The 22,429-nt window shown below is 47.3% G+C and overlaps 1 protein-coding gene and 1 pseudogene across 1 annotated transcript in view; both read left to right on the forward strand.

Annotated features, from left to right (window-relative positions):
• LCP2 (lymphocyte cytosolic protein 2) overlaps positions 1 to 22,429 on the forward strand; it is a 109,348-nt gene that overhangs the window by 24,740 nt on the left and 62,179 nt on the right. The gene's annotated exons all lie outside the window — the stretch shown is intronic.
• Positions 8,568 to 8,680, forward strand: LOC138780651 (U2 spliceosomal RNA; annotated as a pseudogene).

The raw sequence follows: 22,429 nt of genomic DNA on the forward strand, positions 1-22,429 counted from the left end.
CATGTTGACTACTGCTGCTCCTGTACTTGCCTCCATGTTGGCTATTGCTGCTCCTGCCTAACCTCCATGTTGGCTACTGTTGCTCCTGCCTGGCCTCTATGTTTACTACTGTTGCTCCTGCCCTTTGCTCCATGTTGGCTACTGCTGGGCCTTAACTGGCATCCATGTTGACTACTGCTGTGCCTGCCCTTGCCTCCATGTTGGCTACTGCTGCTCCTATACTGGCCTCCATGTTGGCTACTGCTGCTCCTGCCTGGCCTCCATATTGGCTACTGTTGCTCCTGCCTGGCCTCCATGTTGACTACTGTTGCTACTGCCCTTGGCTCCATGTGTGCTACTGCTGGGCCTTAACTGGCATCCATGTTGACTACTGCTGTGCCTGCCCTTGCCTCCATGTTGGCTATTGCTGCTTCTGCTTGGCCTCCATGTTGGCTACTGCTGCTCCTGCCTGGCCTCCATGTTGGCTACTGCTGATCCTGCCTGCCCTCCATGTTGACTACTGTTGCTCTTGCCTGGCCTCCATGTTAGCTACTGTTGCTCCTGCCTGCCCTCCATGTTGGCTACTGCTGATCCTGCCTGGCCTCCATGTCGGCTACTGCTGATCCTGCCTGCCCTCCATGTTGACTACTGTTGCTCTTGCCTGGCCTCCATGTTAGCTACTGTTGCTCCTGCCTGCCCTCCATGTTGGCTACTGCTGATCCTGCCTGGCCTCCATGTCGGCTACTGCTGCTCCTGCCTGCCCTCCATGTTGGCTACTGCTGATCCTGCCTGGCCTCCATTTTGGCTACTGCAGCTCCTGCCTGGCCTCTATGTTGACTACAGCTGCTCCTGTACTGGCCTCAAATGACTATTGCTGGACCTCCACTGGCCTCCAATGACTACTGCTGCTCCTTCACTGCATTTGTGACCTTTTTCCTGCATAGACCCTGTAATGGTGAATTTCCTGCATAGACCCTGTAATAGTGAATATTGAAGTAAAAAAAAAAAAAAAAATGACTTTGAGATATCGAAAAGATAACGATGTTACTGACATGTAGAGCCCTAAATTCAACCAAATACACTACCCCTGTATCATATAGATGCTTTAAACTATGAAATCCGAAGAAATCCGAAATTCGGTTGAACCGAACCTTCCGAAAAAATCCGAAAGTCAGGTCGGACCGAACTTTTGAAAAGTTCGCTCATCTCTAGCGAGGACCCTTCATAACTTCTGTCCTCCAGCCTTTGAGCCATGAAGACAGACCATGAAAAAGGCACAATTACATCATATCATTGTTCCTGCTAGACTGGGAATCAAGTGCCAGAGTCTCTAAGGCTGCGGGACTGAAGTGCCTGCTCCCTATGAGAATGAAAGGGGGAGTGGGATGCTGACAGCTCACGCTCCTCCATTCTGTGTACTTTCATGTTCATCTAATTCACTGCAATGCGGATGCTGGGAAGGGTGGGCAGGCTGAATATTAAAGCGAGACCTGGATACCTAAATCGGGGGCGCTAGGAGCAAATACAAATGCAAAGATATATGCAGAAAATAAATATTTTTGAATTGCAACACTGCTATAGAAAAAAATTAGGTTTTTAATATACCTTTGATGAAAAAGTTGGTACCATCCCAATACAATAAGGTGAGCTCAAACACAGCAAAGACCCTACACTTTATGGCTATGGTCCCACAACGGGAATGACGTCTTACAAGACAGCCATCATTTTAGAGCCAAAAGACAACTGTCTATTCATAATAAGGGCTGTAATTAAGATTCATGATCATTATTTACAGCTGTCATTATCATTAGATGGGTGTTTTTTATGCTAAAATCATGGCTGTCCCTTTGTGGTAACATAGCCTATATCTGCCTCTCCTGGGCTAACATTAAACGGGTAATCCAGCAAAAAAAAAAAAAAATATATATCTTTTAAATCAACTGGTGTCAGAAAGTTATATAGATTTGTAATTTACTTCCATTTGAATAACTTTTCCAGTCTTACAATACTTATCAGCTGCTGTATGTCCTGCAGGAAGTATTCTTTCTAGTCTGATACAGTGCTTTCTGCTGCTACCTCTAGACCTCTGAATACCAGCTTTACACAGCTCCCTGCTGTGTAATCCTTTGCTCTCTGCTCTCTGCTCTCTGCTGCTGACTAATCTCCCTGCTCCATTCTCCCCCCTCCCCTCTCTAAAAAACAGACAGAATCCAACTGATGTAAAACAGTAAAGTCTTAGATAATGGCATATTTGCCTAATAAACCCAATTACAAAGTTTCTTAAAATCCGACACTTGAAGCTTATACATGCTCAAAATAGCTTGGTTCAGAGAGACCCAGAATGGGTCTTGGCAACTAACTTCTCAATAGCTTCCTATTCTTGTGCTTCTCTCTACCCATTTCTTTCCTCAGTTTCCCTCAGTTTTCCCTAGTTTCCAGTATCTCTTACTCTGCCAGAAGATTCTTAATAATAATTAACCATCTTGGGACCTCACGTTTGGAAGAGAATAAGATGATATGTATGCTTTGTAAAGCTTGGTTAACTCTGTACGATCTCTGTGTAACAGTAGAATAGGAACACAGTATAAATACACATCCCCGTTTATTTAGCTGTCTGTGGTTGCAATCCACTAAAAATTCAGTTTTATGCTGTAGTGATGTGTCAGAGAGGCGTGGCCTAGACCCCCTAAGTGCTCCTGGGTGCAATATCTCTGCCCTCTCATTTATTGCCAGCATTAGCCTTAGGCCCCGTTCCCACTGAGCAAAGCTAGCGGAATTCCGCGACGGAATTGTCCACCGCGGAATGCCGTTAGCCTCCCGCTCATAATGGGACTCTATGGGAGGCGCGCGCTGCTGCTCTATACGCGCTGAAGAATGAACATGTTCATTCTTCAGCGCGGACAGGGCAGGAGCGCGCGCCTCCCATAGAGTCCCATTATGAGCGGGAGGCTAACGGCATTCCGCGGCGGACAATTCCGTCGCGGAATTCCGCTAGCTTTGCTCAGTGGGAACGGGGCCTTACTGATTCACTGAGCATCCTCCACAATCCGGAATTTTAACAGGGCTCTGTGCTCTGTACTGAATTTCAACTCAACCAACCACAAAACACAGTGAACTTTCTCAGATTAATCGTATGTCTGAAAGCATAAATACATGCAGTTTGTAATGTACCAATTCCAGGAGGTGAAAACACAGCAATGTGCCATATTGATCATTGAATTTTTTTTTTCTCTTTTAATAAACATGAGGCTAAAAGTTAGCTAGTGCAAACACTGGAAATTCTTTTGGTCCTGTATGAGGAAGGATGTAGAAACCACAGATAGATAGCAAATGTCACAAGAAGTTATTGTGCGACACAAATGGTTCTTCGATATGCCTCTTCATGAAAAGTATCGTTGGTAGCTTGGGCAGCTACTGGTCCGCACGGCCGCACAAAATAGACATGACAGTTTTCTGTGCTGCCGCATAGAATCCCGGCCATAGCGTATACAGTGTGTATACACTACAGCCGGGATTCCATAGGGGTTAATGCGATCGGCCGCTGTTATTAAACAGCTGCAAACCTAAAAAAAACAGTGTGAACTTGGCCTTAGCATGTATGCAGGAGCCAAGTAGGTTCCCAAAATGGTTCTGGGTTAAGCCAGCTTAAGGCTCCTTAACACAGACTACTTCAGATGAATTCTCTCTCTGTGGTGGCTCAACTCAAATACAATTAGTGGAATGGGGCTGTCCTAGCAGACTCCTCTCTACTCTAGAACATTCTCCATTATAAATCTATGGTTCTCAGACTCTCAAGAACCAGCTGATGCCACATACACTGTATGGGGTATTAGAAGGTGTTTTTAACCCTTTAAATACCTGTCAGTAAATGTAACGACAATTAAAAAGCATGTATTTACAGTATATGAAAGTCAAAACACAATAATAAGTCCATTAACATATAGCTTATCAGGGTATAAGAAAAAATAATAGTTTATTAAAGAGGAACACAAATACTGTATAACCTGCTGACAGCTCCCTATCGGGCACGGGGCACTGAGGATGAAGGTATTTCTTTAGCCTTCATGCTCTGCGCCATTCCTGTGCAGTTGATTATGTAATCATATCTCCTGTAACACTGTTAGGAGCACTGGGTATGAAATCCACTGGGGGTGGACTCCATTGATTATCATTAAAAGGGGTGGGCCAGCTAAGGGCAGATTGGCGGTCTTGAGGCAGGGCAGTGCTCCTAAAAGGCTCATCGGAGACATTATTACAATAACAACTGCATGGGAACGGATGAAGGTAAGAGACATTCCTTCATCCTCAGCCCCCTGTGCAAAATAGGGAGCTACCAGCAGGTTAGATTCATCCAACCTACTGATAGTTCCCCTTTAAGGTTAATCCAACCCTAAAGGTTGCTCCGGGACACTGTATGGGAAGCAGAGAAAATGTGTCTGTTTAGAGCGGTAAATGAAGAGTTAAGAGGTCTTGAATCACACTCATTAGGGTCTTTTGGGTCCCATTAGAAGTATGGTGATCCTATTAATTGAAAAAGTACTCCATTGGTATTATTGGCAGTCTGGCATGCATCCTCCTTCATAGTTAGCCAATTGGACATCATACCATGGTGCTCTTGGTCCCATTGAACTGCTTGTTATGTGCCTGCGACATGTCAAGATTTTTTTTTTCTGAAATCACAGGTACACTTTAAGGCCTTGTTCACACGCTGTGCGAAATTTCCTGTGCAGACAATGTAAAGTATGGTTCTGGCCGTACTTTACAATATCTGCTATGGTTAATTGCAATGTGGGCACACCCGAATGTGCCCGTATTCCAATTCAAAAGAAGTGATGTTCATCCCTCTGGTATTGCAGTAGCGGCTGGGGTGAACTTCAGATAGCGGCTGTTCTGTGACATGGCCGTGTCACAGAGCGGCCGCTGTCTTACAGCGTCTAAACGTAGCCTAAAGTTAGTTGCCTATAATGTGCCACAATTTTCTGACAATGCAATGGTGCATGTGGTTAGCTACAATTAGTTATTCAAGTTAAAGGGGTACTCCAGGAAAAAGAAAAAAAATCTTTCAAATCAACTAGTGCCAAAAGTGCCAGAGATTTGTAATTTACTTTTAGTTAAAAAAAAAAATCTTGTCTTCCGGTACTTATCAGCTGCTGTATGTCGTGCAGGAAGTGGTGCATTCTTTCCAGTCTGGAAAGCAGGAGAGGTTTTGTATGAAGATTTACTACTGCTCTGGACAGTTCCTGTCACATGCAGAGGTGGCAGCAGAGAGCACTGTATCAGAATGGAAAGAATACATGACTTCCTGCAGCACTTACAGTAGCTGATAAGTACTAGAAGACTGGAGATTTTTTATTAGAAGTAAATTACAAATCTGTGGCAATCTTCTGACACCATTCTCTGATTTGAGAGAATTGTTTTTTTTTGTGTTTGTTTTTTCGCAGTACTAGCTTTAAGCTACAGTAATTATTTATGAGTGCAATACAGATTCATTTCTGTTCCCATATCCTCTACAATTCTGTGGGTTCATAAGTGTATTATTCATAGAAGAAAAAGAGCTCTTGGTCCGTCTTGTCTCCCCCTTCATATGAGTAGTATCTGTTTTATATACAAAGCCGCCCCAGTGAACCCTACTGAATTCATTCCAGCCTGTGCACATAAAAGGCCCCATGTTAGCAAATTATTCATCACAATAATTATTGTCACTTCTTAAATTAAGGTCATTTTGTCTCCTATTACAGTAAATGTGTGGGTAACAGTGTGTTTGTGTACAGATGCCTCTGCATAAGGTTTATATATTACATTGGAAACAGGAAATGGCAGTTAGGACTAGATGAATAGACACAGACATCTTAGATAAGCAGCCTATGTTCTTACCTAAAATGTATCCCTATCTGTGTCAGTCAGCAGTGAGTACTCAGCCCCTACATATGTATGTTTGTGGGCCTGCAGTACTAAAATGACTGTTTAGTTACTATGGTTGTTACTTAAAGGGAATCTGTCACTGGGTTTATGCCGCCTTAAATGAGGGCAGCATAAACGTGACAGAAATGTTGAACAGATCGATGTATTACTTATATCATTCTGTTCAGCCATTCTCCCAATATGTAGGAAAATAGGATTGTTCCCACACCCTCCCCCCGGCTTCCAGCTGCTGATTGACAGTTGGCTGCCTATACACAGCATGGATAGATGGATGCTTCTCATGAATATCCAGGACTACTGAGCTCATGCACATAATGGAAAAGACAACTTATTCTCCATGTTATTCAGGAAGATATCTCTGAATCAGCTGCACAGAACAATGTAGGTAATACATCATTCTGTTCAGCTTCTCTGTCACTAGTTTATGCTACCCTTAGACAGGACAGCATAAACCTGCTGACAGAGTCTCTTTAAGCTGATAGAAGGAAAGCACCACTCGTTCATTTTTTGTTATCTTTGTTGTTGTTTGTGAACTGAAAAGCTTAATGAGACAATTATATGAAAGCTAGCCAGATACTATAAAAATAATGCCCAGTACTAAAACTACACATTGCTCTTTATTCATTCTTAGGAGACATGTACTAAGAAAAACCTATTAGAAGCCGTTTTCCTGTGTAGTAGATGGCACAGCAATAACATAGTCCTTGCTCATAAGTCAAGCTGCGTTTACTTAATAGAGGCACTTTACGCTTGGCAGTTGCATCAGCAAATATACAGGTGCACATTTCTTGTGAGAGTTTAAGTTTGCCCGTTACATCAATAAAATAGCAGAATTAAAAGGGTTTTCCACCTAAGAGGTAAAAAATGAAATTCTCGCTGCTCCTACTCACCAAGTCTATCTCCCGTCTTTCTAGCTGCTGCCATTCCTGAGTTACAAGTTGTTCTAAAAGCTGATCTATATCCAAGATGACACTGGCCATGAAACTACATTTCCCATCATGCATCTCCCTGATTAGTCAGTTTGCGTACTCACCCCCTTAGCTTTCTTTCACGCCCATTACCGTCATTACCATTGCACACGAGACTGTTTTATTCACTGATTTTGCATCACATCACCCCAGTACTGTATGTATTTTATACTAGCCGATGATGTAGCAGAGCTGACACACTCATAGCGTAGCAGAGCTTACACGCACATGGTGTAGCTATGTGCTGCATAACGGCCATCTGTTTACCAGGGGTTGGGAGTCAAGTGTAGGTTTAGAGCTCTGCTTGCTGACTGTGAATGAAAACATTCTAGTTTCATCCAGACTCTAAGAACATCCATAACACTTACAATATATTGACTTGATACCAGGACAGCTAACTCGGGCACCCAGACAGGAGACCACATGTCCTGTGTCTACAAAGGGAGGGGGAAGAGGGAGCAGCGTGTTGTGAGTAGACACAGAAGATAATTTTAAAAATCCAGAGGGGGTAAATATGAGGGGAAAAAAAACAGGGAAAGGATGCAAGATAGGTTATACTGTACATGTATATTAGAGATATTGTGGTGTTGGGAAGGGGGCTCGTTTAGAATAGTGTTTTTGTTACCTGGATAACCCCTTTATCAGTAAGAGTCATTGCATGTTAACTGGACATATTACTGCACCAAGCCAAACAGTTACCTCTGATGCATATGTATTTGCACATACTTTCGTGAAAGGTACAGATGCAGCAGCATTAACAGTAGCTTGTTAACTTGTTAACTAGATCTGTTACCCATCAAGTCTCACTGATAATTCTGCTTCTTCTTTATATACAGTTGCCAGTGGCGGTATTGTTGTGGCAGTAACACACTACTCAGTATTTGTCCCCTGTTCTGGGGCATACTCTCCAAAAGTACCATGAGATCAGGAATCACCAGTCTGTCAACAGTACATCACCTCATGTTGGCAAGGAAACATTCTTAGGCGGTCATGGAACGGCTGGTGTTAAATAAGATCATCCCGGAACTGTTCTGCAGGATGATCTGAATTCTGATGCGGGTACATCTGTGCACATCTGTGCACAATCCCGCATCAGAATTCCCCACTACACACAATGGAGCATGCGGCCCTAGCCGCACGCGTCATTGTGCTAACTGACAGGGTTTAAAACTGACACTTCCCGGCTGGAGTTTATACTATGGGGGATATGTATCATCTGGCGTATCTTTGATTATTGCAAAACGGCCATTTTGCGAAAAAAATATTCGCAAAATGGCACTTTCCGATGGGTACGCCGGGGGTGTGTGGAGGGGGCGGAACAGGGGGCGCGGACTCATAGTCCGCGTGATTCATTATTTCTTTCTCTTAAAGTTACACCGAAAATCTACTCCATTCCTCAGCTGGCGTAGGTTTTCGGGCGTGCGCACCGGAGCGCACGGGATTTATGTAGAGGCAGTCCGCCTCTACATAAATCTCCATAGCGCCGGAGATGCGGGGACATTTTTAAGTCTGGCATAAAAAAACGTCGGGCTTAATAAATGTCCCTCTATGTGTATACGCTCTGGCTGGAATTCCATCAGCCTGTAGCACAACGTAAGTTCCGTAGTAATCATTCATCATCAATTACTATGGAACTTACATTGTGTGAACATGGCCTTACACAGCATTCTTCCTACAGTGCTGTACTACCATGAGCTAATCGCTTCTCGGCCTTTTGGCTAAGATCAAGTGTAGTATCTGTTCTTAAGTGAGCAGAAAACCACACAGATGAAATGGGTAGAACAGTCAGCTGTGCAGCCTGAGCAGCCTTCCTAGTAGACCATGACCGTCTGGATCTGGCCCTGAGGTTTCGAGGGGGTTGAGAGTCGAGGTGCAGAAGTGCCCTGGGAGTGGTGACCCCAGGGTGCCTGAACTTACTGGGTGTGGGACCCCACTGAGGAATGGCACTGTGCACGCACTTCACATTCACACCCCTTTGAGCACTCACCTCTAATTTTCCGGCCTCTGGCTGTGTGAAAATCATGAGGAATTTTTATAGATCCGGACAGATGTCCGGGCTGTTTTGCACAGTGCAAGTCTGATTTATTTATTCTTTTTGTCACTGTGTGTTCACTTTTCCACGTTTGTTTGTCCACTAGGATCTTTTGGGTTGCGGTCGCCTTTTGGGGATCCCTCAGAGGTCTAGGGGAGGCATATGTGGCCTTCTGTGCTCCTTGCCTCCCTGCACCCCCGGTTCTCCTTCGGGAGTGACCACCTTTTGATTGATTTTGATTACGCTCAGGTACGAACTGTAGTTGTGTTTACCGGTCTGCTCTTGGCCTCGTCTGAGAGTGGACATTTGTCCTGGACCTTTGCAGGTGCCTTTTGGCCCTGAAGGGAAGGGAATTAGGTGTGTTGGGGGCCCATATCTTTTTAGAGTGGGCTTGGGATAGACCTCATCCTAGTGCACTTTTTTTGTGTGGCACGCTACACTTTTTGAGTAGCACTTGGGTGATAAGAGCATGTTGCCTCGACTCTCAAAAAAAAAAAAAAAAAAGAAGAAGATGTTCTTAGAGTCTGGATGGAACTACAATGTTTTCATTCACAGTCAGCAAGCAGAGATCTAAACCTACAATACACCCCCACCTCCCAGTAAACACAGTAAACAGATGCCTGTTATGCAGCACATAGCTCTACACCATCAGATAGTATGGAATACATATTGGGGTGATGTGATGCAAAATCAGTGAAAAAAAACACCTGTGTTTACTGTGCAATAGTAATGACAGAAGTGGGCTGGAAAGAAAGAGTATGCAAATGGGCCAATCAGGGAGATGCATGATGGGAAACAGTGGCGGATTAAATGTACCCTGGGCCCCGGGCTGTCCACCCAACCTGCCCCCCCCCCCGGTAAATCCACCCACTTTATAATCCACTACTGCACCCCCCCCCAATGCTGTCCCCAATAAACACTGCCTGCCTCCCCTCCCTGCTGGCCCCAATAAACATAATGTTTGGTCCCTTGCTGCACAAAGGATGTCAGGAGAGGAGGGGGCTGATCTTATAGGGGAGGTCACAGCAGCACAGAGAATGTCAGGAGAGAAGGGTGCTTATCCTATAGGAGATGGTCCCCCTCTTCCCCCCTTATAGATGGTCCCCCTCTTCTCCCCCTTATAGATGGTCCCCCTCTTCCCCCCCTTGTAGATGGTCCCCCTCTTCCCCCTTATAGATGGTCCCACTCGTCCCCCCTTATAGATGGTCACCATCTTCCCCCCTTATAGATGGTCCCCCTCTTCCCCCCCTTATAGATGGTCCCCCTCTTCCCCCCCTTATAGATGGTCCCCCTCTTCCCCCCTTATAAATGGTCACCCTCTTCCCCCCTTATAGATGGTCACCCTCTTCCCTCCTTATAGATGGTCCCCCTCTTACCTCTTCCCCCCTTATAGATGGTCCCCCTCTTCCCCTTCTAATAGATGGTCCCCCTCTTCCCCCTTATAGATGGTCCCCCTCTTCCCCCCTTATAGATGGTCCCCCTCTTCCCCCCTTATACATGGTCCCCCTCTTCCCCCCTTATACATGGTCCCCCTCTTCCCCCTCATAGATGGTCACCCTCTTCCCCCCCTTATAGATGGTCCCCCTATTCCCTCCTTAGATGGTCCCCCTCTTCCCTCCTTATAGATGGTTCCCCTCTTCCCCCCTATAGATGGTCCCCCTCTTCCCCCCATTATAGATGGTGCCCCTCTTCCCCCCCTTATAGCTGGCCCCCCCTCTTCCCCTCCCCTTATAGCTGGTCCCCCCTCTTCCCCCCACTTATAGCTGGTCCCCCCTCTTCCCCCCCTTATAGATGGTACCCCTTTCCCCTTCCCTTATAGATGGTCGCCCTTCCCCCCTCCCCTTATAGCTGGTCCCCCCTCCCCCCCCCCTTATAGCTGGTCCCTACTCTTCCCCCCTATAGCTGGTCCCCCCTCTTCCCCCCCTTATAGCTGGTCCCCCCTCTTCCCCCCCTTATAGATGGCCCCCTCTCTCCCCCCCCTTATAGATGGTCCCCCCTCTTCCCCCAATTATTGATGGTCTCCCCTATTCCCCCCTTATAGATGGTCCCCCCTCTTCCCCCCGTATAGGGGGTCCCCCTTTCCCCTCCGCTTATAGATGGTCGCCCTTCCCCCCTCCCCTTATAGCTGGACCCCCCTCTCCCCCCCCCTATAGCTGGTCCCCACTCCCCCCCTATAGCTGGTCCCCCCTCTTCCACCCCTTATAGATGGTCCCCCCTCTCCCCCCCCCCTATAGCTGGTCCCCACTCCCCCCCTATAGCTGGTCCCCCCCCTTATAGATGGTCCCCCCTCTCCCCCCCCCCCCCCTTATAGATGGTCCCCCGTCTTGCCAACAGACAACACAAAAAAAAACAAAAAACACGTCTGTTCTCCCGTCGAGCCTCTCTCCTTCTGCAGCTTCCGGTTGATGTGCGGCTGCCGGGGGTGTCCCGTCCTATCCCCGGCAGCACGCGTATCAGAGAACTCCCCGTGCGCTGGAAGTTACAGCCACAGGCGCACACGGAGCTCTCTGATGCGCACGCTGCTGGGGATAGGACGGGACACCCCCGGCAGCCGCGTATCAGCCGGGGGACAGTACAGTGGCGGATTATAATGTGGGCCCCCAGGCGGCCACCCAAACCGCCCATATTATAATCCGCCACTGATGGGAAATGTAGTTTATTATCTTGGTTATAGATCGGCTTTTTGAAAAACTTGTAACTCAGGAATGGCAGCAGCTCGAAAGACAGGAGATGGCTCAAAATGCTCAGTTGACTTGTTGATTAAAACCAGCTAACATTTCATTTCTTAGCTCTTAGGTGGATAACCCCTTTAACCAATGAAATATAGTGAAAGAGTGTGTGTGTGTGACAGTATCACTTTAGAAAAGGTAGGTGGATCAGTCACCAACCAATCTATGTATATATAGGTCTCAGTGCTTGTAGTATAGAGGAATGGTAATTGTAGGGGGTGACCCATTAGAAACCTGATAAGACTGCTTGAAGAGATGTGTTTTGGGCACGGTTAAAGCTTTGGGTATTCAAGATGGGTCTGACCTTCTATGGCGGTGCGATGCCCTGGCCCCTGGGGGCCACTTCCGCAGTGCTGTTGTTATGAGCGGGCAATGACCGGGGCAGCTGCAGGGTGTATACTTGTCAGGGTGTAGGCCTGAGGGCGGCACAGCTGTAGGGCCGGTCTGTGTAATCTGCGGGTGATGATGGGCATGCGATTCCTCGCTGCACTTAGTCAGGGCACCAGTTAGTGGACACCAATGCCAGGGTTCAGTAACAGCGGTTTTATTATAGATGAGGTAACTAGTAGCAACAGTTCTGTCCGGATGCAACCGGGTATATAGCAGGCTTTGACAAATAAAGCAGGAGTGGTGCTGCATAGGCTGTGAGAATACGTGCTGGATGATGGGAGTAGGAGTATGAGAGAAATAGCGTTGCTGGGTGGATTAGCTTGAGAATAATACTTGCTGTGAATCCTTGTAGCGATGATGAAAGTTAACGGAATGACACCCAGATGAGAGAGAAGACTCCGGACACTTGAGCAGGCAGATACAGCCGAAGACTTGAACACAGCAGAGCACTCGATCCACACTTCTAGTGGTGAAGTGGGAGCTGCAAAGAAGAAGTCCAACTCCTCTGAGGCAGGAGAGGGACGACACACACCCTCCTTGCTTGGAAGCAGGGGGAAGACTAACTTGTTATGAGGAAGTGGGAGGTCACATGGTTGCTCCTGGCCAGAGCTAGTCGGCCATTGGAGGAACCATGGTTACAGGGCACTGGCACGGTCACGTGATCAACAGCCTTGCATACCACTGTACACTGTAATAATACACAGGAATACATGAGAATACACATGAGAATGCACATTACCAGAGAATACTAGGGGAAAACCAGCAGCAGTTGCAGTGCAAACACTTACCAGAACAGGCATTGACACAGCAATAGAAATGGCCATAATAGGAGTAGTAGTCTGCATGTTCTGGGACACTGCAGCGGTGCATTTGAGAGAACTGGTAAAGTTTGTGTAAAATCTCAAAGATGGCAGTGAGATGCAGAATTTGGAGCACAGTTAGGGTGGCTGCTGCATTAAAGGATGGACGGGAGAGGGGAGAGGTTAGAGAAGGGAAGGCTGATTAGTAAGGTGTTGAAATGGATGGATTTTTTTAAGATGACAAAACAAGAATGTGAATAGGACTGAATGTGGGGAGTGAAAGACAGATCCGAGTAAAACATAACCACAGGGCAGCAATCTTGTCTTTTTGTTATGGTAGCACCACAAACAGAGATGAAATGTCAGGTGTAGATCGGTTAGCAGAGGAAGGAAATACGAAAAGCTGTTTTAGCAATATTGAGTTTTAGATATAGGGAGGACATAGTGTTAGAAATGACAGAAAGACAGTCACTCGTGTTTTGTAGGAGTGCAGGGGTGAAATCACGGGAGGAGTTATACAGCTGGGTGTCATCAGTAGACTAGACATTCTAAGAGTATAGAGATGAAAGAATAAAAAGCTGACTGTACAGAATGGGTCCCGAGATGTTTTTTTTTTTTTTTTGTGGTGATGTGTGTTTGAAAGTCGAGGAAAAGGTGCCTGAAGAATCGGAGAGGTTAAAAATTTTGGCTAAGTAAGTAGTAAGAGCAAGAGACACTGGATGAGGTGTGAAAAAATAAAATCACTATAGCAGGTGGTGGGCAGGAGGAGGAGAGGAGTCTGGAGACTGCTTGCTCTGTCACTGGTTTAGAGGCTGAGAGGGATGAGAAGAAAAAGTGAAAGGGAATGGGATCAATACAAATTTTGTATTGGGAGATGATCTCTTGACGGATAATATCTATTTTGACGTAAGAAGCAAGTTTTTAGCACAGAAGTCAGTGAAAGGTGTCTGTGCTTTGAGTTGGCAATTGTTGGTGTAGTAGCGGGAGCCAGGTCTTTAATTATAGGGGAAGCTTCTGGCAGTGGTGTGGCAGCTAGGTGAGTGAGAGTCATTTAGGCACTTGTCACGGTAGCCTGGAGTGGCGTAGTAGTAGACCATCTCCCACTCTGTGAACCTGAGAGAGAACTTTACACAGGTGCATAGGAAACTTAGTGCAGCACCTTGTGTTGGGGCACTACATTGGTACTCTTGTGTTGGTGTGTTCTCAGCTTTTTATGCTTTCAGATTATAGTATAGAAAGAGAACAAATATTCTTTACTCTTTGTTTGCATTTACATCTATTAATATTTTTAACCATAAGGAACTGTGCTGTGTAAAAGAACTAATTATACAGAGAATGTGAGGAAGCATGCGAGACAAAGTTAATTACTAAAGCTCATAAAAAATGTCACACACCATATAAAAACCTTGTTCTCTAGTCTTATAAATCAAACTAGTCACTAGTTTAATTCTACTTGAACCAGGCAGTATAATACTTTTTACAGTGATCTAGGATTCAGTCTAAATCACTGTGCAATTTCATAGTAATCATAGTTATAACTTCAGCCAGGAATGGGGCTCTGAATCATTAGGGTGGTCTTCCAGCCCTGATTGACAAATCTCTTCCTATGTGCAAATTGTCCTGATTCTCTAATAAAGTTACATTTTTGATCAGGGCTGGCCTTTGGGGTGTGCGACCTGTGCACTTGCACAGGGCGCCTCACTTCCGGCCAGCTGGGGGGCGCTCCGGCAGGCTGACAGCTGCACTGCACATTTAAAGTGACTGTACCACCCGGCCCAGGCTGAAGCACTGGAGGCGGGCCGACCCACCCTTAGTGGGAAGAAACCCTAGCCCCTCCATGACGTGACTCCATTAGAATCAATGGAACCCTATCATAGAGGGGCTAGGGTTTCCTCCTACTAAGGGTGGGTCGGCCCGCCTCCAGGGGGGCGCTGTTGGGGCCTCTAAATTACACTCTCAGTAGTGTCCTCCCTGCACAGCTTACTACAGTCAGCTCGTGTGAATGTAATTATCCCTGGGCTGCTTCCCTGTGTCCTGCAGTCTGGTTGGGAGAAAGAAGGGTGTGGGAGTTGCTGCTGCTGCTGAAGCTGTGAGTTGCAGTTCTCTGCAGTGTCTGTGTAAGTCTGTGTATGCAGTGTGTGTGTATGTTTGTATATGCAATGTGTGGCTATGTTGGTGTGCATATGGATGTCTGTCTATATGCAGTATGTGTGCGTATACAGTAACTGTGCGCAGTGTCGGACTGGGCCACCGGGGGACCGGGGATTTCCCCGGTGGGCCCCGAGCAGGAGTAGGCCCCGCCCCCCAGTCAGGGGACACAAGGAATGGAGACCACATCAATGTGGTCTCCACCCAGTAAGCCCAGCGGGGCCCACCTGCTCCTGGGGGGCCCACTCAGCCGCCGACTGCCGCTCCTCACCCTTTTAACTGAAAGCGATTGCAGCGATCGCTTCCAGTTAAATGTGTCAGTCTTTCGATTGACAGCGCAAGAAGCCATAGGCTTCCCGCGCTGTCAATCAATCTTGTGACCGCAAGCAGCTTCTTGCTTGCGGTCACAAGCGTGCCTCCGCCACCCCTGACAGATGCGCAGCTCCTGGTCCCGGGCAGCTCCGTCACCACTGAGCTCTGTGCGCGGTGCGGCAGCTGGGACTTCCGGTACACGTAGCGCATACCGGAAGTCCCAGCCGCTGCGGCGCGCACGGAGCTCAGTGGTGACGGAGCTGCCCGGGACCAGGAGCTGCTCATCTGTCCGGGAATAGAAGAGAGAAGAGGCCCGCGACCGACCGGGGAGCGTGGTGACAGGTGAGTTGGGTTTTGTTTTGTTTTCCTTTTATCATAGGGGGACATCACTGGGGGCTATAAGGGGGATGGCCAGCATGAGGGGGGCTACAGGGGGGGGATGGACAATATATGGGGGGCTATAGGGGGATGGACAGCATGAGGGGGGCTACAGGGGGGGGATGGACAATATATGGGGGGCTATAGGGGGATGGACAGCATGAGGGGGGCTACAGGGGGGGGATGGACAATATATGGGGGGCTATAGGGGGATGGACAGCATGAGGGGGGCTATAGGGGGGGTGGACAATATATGGGGGGCTATAGGGGGGGTATGGACAATATATGGGGGGCTATAGGGGGATGGCCAGCATGAGGGTTGCTATAGGGGGGGATGGACAATATATGGGGGGCTATAGGGGGATGGCCAGCATGAGGGTTGCTATAGGGGGGGGATGGACAATATATGGGGGGCTATAGGGGGATGGACAGCATGAGGGGGGCTATAGGGGGGGTGGACAATATATGGGGGGCTATAGGGGGGGTATGGACAATATATGGGGGGCTATAGGGGGATGGCCAGCATGAAGGTTGCTATAGGGGGGGATGGACAATATATGGGGGGATGGACAATATATGGGGGGCTATAGGGGGATGGCCAGCATGAGGGTTGCTATAGGGGGGGGATGGACAATATATGGGGGGCTATAGGGGGATGGACAGCATGAGGGGGGCTATAGGGGGGGTGGACAATATATGGGGGGCTATAGGGGGGTATGGACAATATATGGGGGGCTATAGGGGGATGGCCAGCATGAGGGTTGCTATAGGGGGGGATGGACAATATATGGGGGGATGGACAATATATGGGGGGCTATAGGGGGATGGCCAGCATGAGGGTTGCTATAGGGGGGGATGGACAATATATGGGGGGATGGACAATATATGGGGGGCTATAGGGGGATGGCCAGCATGAGGGTTGCTATAGGGGGGGGATGGACAATATATGGGGGGCTATAGGGGGATGGACAGCATGAGGGTTGCTATAGGGGGGGGATGGACAATATATGGGGGGCTATAGGGGGATGGACAGCATGAGGGGGGCTATAGGGGGGTGGTGGACAATATATGGGGGGCTATAGGGGGGTGGTGGACAATATATGGGGGCTATAGGGTGATTGACAGCATGAGGGGGGCTACGGGGGGGATGGACAGCATGAGGGGGGCTACGGGGGGGATGGACAACATGAGGGGGGCTACGGGGGGATGGAAAGCATGAGGGGGGCTACGGGGGGGATGGACAGCATGGGGGGCTATAGGGGGGGATGGACATCACGGGCTACAGGGGTGATGGCCAGCTTGAGGGGGGCTATAGCGGGGATGGACAGCACTTGGGGCTATAGGAGGGATGGACAACATGAGGGAGGCTATTAGGGGGATGGACAACATAAGGGGGTCTATAGGGGGGATGGACAATATAAGGGGGCTATAGGGGGATGAACAACATAAGGGGGGGCTATAGGGGGGATGGACAACATGAGGGGGCTATAGGGGGGATGGACAATATAAGGGGGGCTATAGGGGGATGAACAACATAAGGGGGGGCTATAGGGGGGATGGACAACATGAGGGGGCTATAGGTGGATGGACAACATGAGGGGGCTATAGGCGGATGGACAACATGAGGGGCTATAGGGGGGAATGGACAACATGAGGGGGCTATCTATATTGAAGAAGGACAACATGGAGGGGCTATATATATGGGGATGGAAAACATAAAGGGGTTTACCTATATGGGACATGGACAACACTAGGGGCTATCTATATGGAGAACTGAACAAAGGACCATCTATAAGGTGTCTACACAGAGGGGACCATATACCATAAGGGATATATATATATATACATAGAGTCAGGGCTACCCACTAAATGAGGGTGTAAAGGGGACAGTACAGATGTGCAGTTTGTAGAGAGCTGAGGATGGTGCCAGAGTGAGGAGCCTAATATTGTTTGTCTGGCAGATTCTGTGTATTCGTGTCTCGGAGAAGTTGTCATAACGGCCCAGGACAGATGGAGAAGAAGAAGAAGAGGGAAGAACTCTGATCAGAGAAGACGTCCCCTGTGAGTCACCTGATGTAACTGCACTGTAATGTTTATGGTGTATAGAGCCTGTGTAGAGCTGCGTCCATCTCTATATGACTGGATGAGGTGATAGTGATCTGTGTACAGTGGATTATTCAGTAGCAGCGGTGGTGTTAGTCAGTATGTGGTGGTGTTAGTCAGTAGCAGTGATGGTATTAGTCAGTATGTGGTGGTGTTAGTCAGTATGTGGTGGTGTTAGTCAGTGTGTGGCGTTGTTAGTCAGTATGTGGTACAGTATGTGTATTTGTCACTTGTAATCCGGTACTGTGTTTTATTGGTCTTTTGGTATTGATAATATTGGTATACAGGATTTGGTCAGTAACAGTATGGCGGTAATATGTATGATGATAATATTTCCCTCCTATATACTGGTATTATTGGTAATATCACTCTCAGTATACAGGATTTGGTCAGTAACAGTATGGCGGTAATATGTGTGGGGATATTTGCTCTTTATATACTGGTGTTATTGGTAGCATACAGTAGTATACAGTGTTATCATGCAAAGAAAATTGTCTTATAGCCCAATTACACCGGCCAATTATCGGTAACAAGCGCTCCTAGGAAGCCCCATGTAAAAGTGCCAGAGATCAGCTGACAAGCGAGCAAATGCCTGATAGTCGGCTGATTTGATCTTTTGTGCGGCTGTAAAAATCGTTGTTGGCCGCACATCTGTGTATTCCTGCCCTGCTGATTAGCAATCGTTTGCAGCCCTACACTGCCCCATATCAGGCCGTGTTACTGGACCCTTATTAATGTTACCATACATAAATATAGTGGCAGAAGGGTGGGCCCCAAGAATGATTTCCCCTGGTGGGCCCAAGGCACTCCAGTCCGACACTGACTGTGCGTATGTATGTATTTGTGTGTGCAGTGTGTGTATGTGTGCATATGGGTATGTATGTATGTCTGTGTGTATGCAGTGTATGTGTGCATATGGATGTGTATGTATGTCTGTAGTATGTAACTATGTAACTATATATATATATATATATATATATATATATATGTCTGTATACGCAATATGTGGCTATGTTGGTGTGTGCATATGGAGGTGTGTGTATGTGTATATGCAGTGTGTCTCAGTGTGCATATGGAGGTGTGTGTATGTGCGATGCCCTGGCCCCTGGGGGCCACTTCCGCAGTGCTGGTGTTATGAGCGGGCAATGACCGGGGCAGCTGCAGGGGTTATACTTGTCACGGTATAGGCCTGAGGGCGGCACAGCTGTAGGGCCGGTCTGTGGAATCTGCGGGTGATGATGGGCATGCGATTCTTCGCTGCACTTAGTCAGGGCACCAGTTAGTGGACACCAATGCCAGGGTTCAGTAACAGCGGTTTTATTATAGAAAAGGTAACTAGTAGCAACAGTTCTGTCCAGATGCAACCGGGTATATAGCAGGCTTTGACAAATAAAGCAGGAGTGGTGCTGCATAGGCTGTGAGAATACGTGCCGGATGATGGGAGTAGGAGTATGAGAGAAATAGCGTTGCTGGGTGGATTAGCTTGAGAATAATACTTGCTGTGAATCCTTGCAGCGATGAGGAGAGATAACGGAATGACACCCAGATGAGAGAGAAGAATCCAGTCACTTGAGCAGGCAGATACAGCCGAAGACTTGAATACAGCAGCAGACTCAGTCACTCTTCTTATGGTGAAGAGGCTGCAGAGAAGAAGCCCAACTCCTCTGAGGCAGGAGAGGGACGACACACATCCTCCTTGCTTGGAAGCAGGGGGAAGACTAACTTGTTAGGAGGAAGTGGGAGGTCACATGGTTGCTCCTGGCCAGAGCTAGTCGGCCATTGGAGGAACCATGGTTACAGGTCACGTGATCAACAGCCTTGCATACCACTGTACACTGTAATAATACACAGGAATACATGACAATACACATGAAAATGCACATTACCAGAGAATACTAGGGGAAAACCAGCAGCAGTTGCAGTGCAAACACTTACCAGAACAGGCATTGACACAGCAAGAGAAATGGCCATAATAGGAGTAGTAGTCTGCATGTTCTGGGACACTGCATATGTGTATATGCAGTGTGTCTCAGTGTGCATATGGAGGTGTGTGTATGTGTATATGCAGTGTCTCAGTGTGCATATGGAGGTGTGTGTATGTGTATATGCAGTGTGTCTCAGTGTGCATATGGAGGTGTGTGTATGTACAGTGTGTCTCAGTGTGCATATGGAGGTGTGTGTATGTGTATATGCAGTGTGTCTCAGTGTGCATATGGAGGTGTGTGTATGTGTATATGCAGTGTGTCTCAGTGTGCATATGGAGGTGTGTGTATGTGTATATGCAGTGTGTCTCAATGTGCATATGGAGGTGTGTGTATGTGTATATGCAGTGTGTCTCAGTGTGCATATGGAGGTGTGTTTATGTGTATATGCAGTGTGTCTCAGTGTGCATATGGAGGTGTGTGTATGTGTATATGCCAGGGGCGTAGCTAGGGGTTCAGCCTAGGGGGGGCGAATGAGTCTGAGTGGGCCCCCAACCTATTATGTTACCCATAGGGAACCTCAGTAGACCCCAAACAAATAGAGGTGTAAGTAAAGTGCAGACACATCCAGTGACTCACAGGTGACGTCTTCTCTGATGAGAGTGGGTCAGGTTTCCTTTTCTTTTTCATTGTGAAGACTCTTCTAACCACAAATCATCACAGCAGTATCTGCCAGACAAACATCTTCAGCACCTTACTTTTACAGCACCTTTAACCACCTCTATACAAACTCTCCATCATAGTGCCCTTAAACAGTAACAGAGACTTCTTTGAAGACCAATCTGTAGTCATTTTTCCTTTTCTATGCTTCTTTCTATACTTAGATCCCTTCTTTATGCCTGTATCTGTAGTTAGGATCCATCATTGTGTCCTCATCTGTAGTAAGACATCCTCTTCATCTGTAGTTGTGTTCCCTCTCTTTGCCCTCTGTAGTTAGCCCCCCCCCCTTATGCCTTCAACACTAGTTGGGCCCCCACTTTGTGCCTCCATCTGCAGTTAGCCCCCCCTTTGTGCTAAATAAATGGTACCCCTTTGTCCTAATGAACTGTACCACCGCCCCCCTGTATAAACTGTGCCTCTTATGAACTGTTTTTATATTAAATAGTGCCACTGTCCCCGTATTATACTGTGCCCACAATGTAGTTTGCCACTGCCTACCTTATAAACTATATTACTACTGCCCTCCAATGTACTGTACCACTGCCCCCTGTAATGTGCCGTACCACTGTCCTCTCTCATGTACTGTACCACTGTCCTCTAATGTACTGTACCACTGTCCTCTAATGTACTGTACCACTGTCCTCTAATGTACAGTACCACTGTCCTCTAATGTACTGTACCACTGTCCTCTCTAATGCACTGTACCACTGCTCTCTCTAATGTATTGTACCACTGTCCTCTAATGTACTGTACCACTGTCCTCTCTAATGTATTGTACCACTGTCCTCTCTCATGTACTGTACCACTGTCCTCTAATGTACTGTACCACTGTCCTCTAATGTGCTGTACCACTGTCCTCTAATGTACTGTACCACTGTCCCCTCTAATGTACTGTGACACTGCCCCCTCTACTGTACTGTACCACTGTCCTCTCTAATGTACTGTACCACTGTCCTCTAATGTACTGTACCACTGTCCTCTAATGTACTGTACCACTGTCCTCTCTAATGTACTGTACCACTGTCCCCTCTAATGTACTGTACCACTGTCCTCTCTAATGTACTGTACCACTGTCCCCTCTAATGTACTGTACCACTGTCCTCTCTAATGTACTGTACCACTGTCCCCTCTAATGTACTTTACTACTGACCTCCTAAATCATTGTTTTCCAACCAGTGTCTCCTCAGCTGTTCCTTAACTACAACCTCCATTATGTCAGGTCATGATGGGAGTTCTAGTCTTGTAGCGACTGAAGGGTCACATGTTGGAGAACACTATACTAAATAAACCTCCCTCCTAAATTATGGTTTGCCTACCAGTGGCAAAACTACAACTCCCATTGTACCCTGGTGGCAGGACATGATGAGAGTTTTAGTTTGGTAACAGCTCAGGAGCCACTGTTAGGAAGCAATCATTTAGGGGTACAGTTTATTTAGTAAAGTATTCTCCAACATGTGACCCTCCTGCTGTTCCTAAACTACAATCCCCACTATCTCCTGCCAGAAGGGCATGATGGGAGCTGTAGTTTTGTCACAGGTTTGAGAACACTACTAAATAAACTCTACCTATGTGTATACACTCCAGCCGGGATTCCTCAGAAGGCAGTACTACATAAGTTCCGTAGAAATCACGGCCATTGTTACAACGGCCATGATTACTACGGAACTTACTGTATGTAGTGTGAACATAGCCTTAAACACTAGGTTTTACTTATCTCTTCTTACATCACATTACATACACCCAGGGACACACACACACATCCCATGCACCCAGGACACACACATCTCATGCACCCAGGACACACACACATCCCATGCACCCAGGACACACACACATCCCATGCACCCAGGACACACACACATCCCATGCACCCAGGACACACACACATCCCATGCACCCAGGGACACACACATCCCATGCACCCAGGACACACACACATCCCATGCACCCAGGACACACACACATCTCATGCACCCAGGACACACACACACATCCCATGCACCCAGGGACACACACATCCCATGCA

Source organism: Dendropsophus ebraccatus, chromosome 1, assembly GCF_027789765.1.
Source record: "Dendropsophus ebraccatus isolate aDenEbr1 chromosome 1, aDenEbr1.pat, whole genome shotgun sequence".
Taxonomy (NCBI): domain Eukaryota; kingdom Metazoa; phylum Chordata; class Amphibia; order Anura; family Hylidae; genus Dendropsophus; species Dendropsophus ebraccatus.